At 39.8% G+C, this 2,456-nt stretch overlaps 1 non-coding gene across 1 annotated transcript; it reads right to left on the bottom strand.

Moving 5' to 3' along the window:
* Nucleotides 1–1,254: 1,254 nt before the first annotated feature.
* LOC141625045 (small nucleolar RNA R71) lies at nt 1,255–1,361 on the bottom strand. The gene has a single exon (XR_012534845.1). It is a non-coding gene; the product is annotated as a small nucleolar RNA R71 (small nucleolar RNA).
* Between the last annotated feature and the right edge of the window lie 1,095 nt (nt 1,362–2,456).

The raw sequence follows: 2,456 nt of genomic DNA, 5'->3' as shown, positions 1-2,456 counted from the left end.
TAAGGTGGTCGATCGACCAACACGCGGGTTCAGGCCGTGTATAATCTAATGCCGCCTATGCTAAAACTCGCCTACATCCTAGCACAAACTATTTAGCTACTCATGCTAAGGGTGAAAACAATAATAAGACTAATAAAGTAAACAGGGGAATTCATGCTTAAGACAGTAAAACAAATAATTAACATAAACAAAGATAACGGTTGATTTAAGGGAATCTACTTAGCGATTCTAAACTATTGATAAAATAAAGATGAACTAAAAGCAGGGCAGAAGAATACCGAGTTGCAGAGGAAAGATTAGGACTAGGAATTAAAAATCCAATGCTCGCAATAATCCCAAACCCTAACTATCTATCAAGAACCGTATGCGGAAACTTAATGAAAATTACTGAATAAAACTTAGGTAAAAACTGAATGAAAACTGAATGCTAAACTAGGTATTCTCAGTTACGTTATATAGAAAGTTCACGTAACAATTATTCCAAAACCTAAACTTAACGGGCTTCAAGTTCCTCGGTCTTTTAATTCACGTCTGGAGCAGCGGCCTGGTCGATCGACCGATCATGGTGGTCGATCGACCGTCCTCGATGTCTGATAGCCTTCGAACCCGAACATTGGTCGATCGACTGAGGGTGATGGTCGATCGACCACTTGAGCTGCTACTTGACTTCTTAAAATTCGTGGACTTGTCTTTTGGGCCTTAAATGGCGCACCAAGCTCGTTCCTCGGGTGAATACTTCATGTCAAAATGAAATGCAGGATACTCGGGGACGGATTTAGCTTGATTTTCCCGTTGAATTCTTCACATTTCTGCAATAATGTACAAAACACGGAAGTAGACGGAAATAGGGAGAAATGCAGCATAAACTACACGAATGAGCTCTGAAATGCGTGTAAAATGGGATGTAAAACATCATATAAAAGACATGCATCAGGTACTCCCACACCACAACACTTGACCGGTAATTTCATTGCAAAATCCGCATTTATCCAATTAGTCGAAAGAAGTCAATTTGGGGGCATGCCTAGTGAAAACCCGCATTCTCATATGGAGACTTTTTGTGACTATTGTGATGTGATTTCACAAACCGGAGTGACTCAAGACCAAATTCGATGGGTCTTATTTCCTTTTTCTTTGATTGGTACCGTGAAACAATGGTTAAAAAGCTTTGATAAGGCTACTCTTGGTATTGACTCTTGGAAGAAATTGGCTCTTGCTTTCTACAAAAAGTTCTACCCTCCGGAAAAGACTAACATGCTAAGAGCCCAAATCACGGGTTTTAAACAAAGGGACGAAGAATCTTTGTATGAAGCTTGTGAGTGATTCAAAGGAACTTGTCGCTCATGTCCTCATCAGGGACTTGGCGAGTGGTTCTTGGTACAACAATTTTGGAATGGTCTTCATGAAGACTCCCGAAACATTCTCAACATGGGATCAAATGTTATGTTCGCCAAAGTTGACGATAATCAAACATGGAACAAGATTGAGGAAATGGCGGTCCGTAACTCACAATATAATAGACCTCGAGGCTACTACTACTAGAGGAGGAAAGCATGAAGTGGACTCTATTAATCAATTGGGTGCTCAACTTAGTGCTCATATTGATACCATTAATTTGAAGTTTGAGAAGGCTATGACTAAACTTGAAGAAGCCTCAAAATCACCAAAGCAACATGTTAATGCCATGGTGGCATCTTCATCAATTCCAAGTGGAATATGTGAGAATTGTGGAACTTTGGGACATGACCAAAGTGAATGTAGGGGAACAAGTGAGCAGGTGAATGCTTTTCAAGCATACAAGAGTGGTACCCCTTATTCACCCTATTACAATAAAAACACCAAATTCCAAGCAAATCTCTCATACAAAAGCCAAAATGTTCAAAACCCTCAACCAACATACACCCCACCTCCAATGAGAAACCAAAATCAAAGACCCTTTTACAACCAAAACCAAGGTTTCCAAAATAAAACTCCATACACTCAATCAAATGACCAAAGTTTTGATGTTCAAAAAGTGGTTCTCCAAATGCAAAAGAACCAACAAGAGTTTTTCACTCAAATGCAAAAGGATAGCCAAGCAAAAGACATCACCATTAATATCATAATAGCTCACACAAAGATGTTGGAGACCCATATGTCTCAATTAGCATCTTCAAGTTCACAAAGACAAAAGGGGCAGTTACCACCTCAAGGTAATCCCCCAAGACAATAATCGGTGAGTGCCATCCATTTGAGGAGTGGTACAAGGTTTTGAAGGGCCGAAGAAACCCGTTGATGAAGATGTTGTAAATGCTAGTGACAAGGAAAGAGTTGTTGAAAACTCTAAAGAAGAAGAACCCACCATTTAAGAAATTTCAAAGAAGGATGAAGAGAAGGCCAAAGAAAAGGAGCCTATTGTGATTAGACTTCCATTCCCGAGTCATCAAGCTAAGCCTAATTTTGATGACCAACTCGGA

This window comes from Silene latifolia, chromosome X (genome assembly GCF_048544455.1).
Source record: "Silene latifolia isolate original U9 population chromosome X, ASM4854445v1, whole genome shotgun sequence".
Classification (NCBI taxonomy): Eukaryota; Viridiplantae; Streptophyta; class Magnoliopsida; order Caryophyllales; family Caryophyllaceae; genus Silene; species Silene latifolia.
Note: the sequence above shows the minus strand (reverse complement) of the source record. Positions and strands in the feature narration are given on the sequence as shown.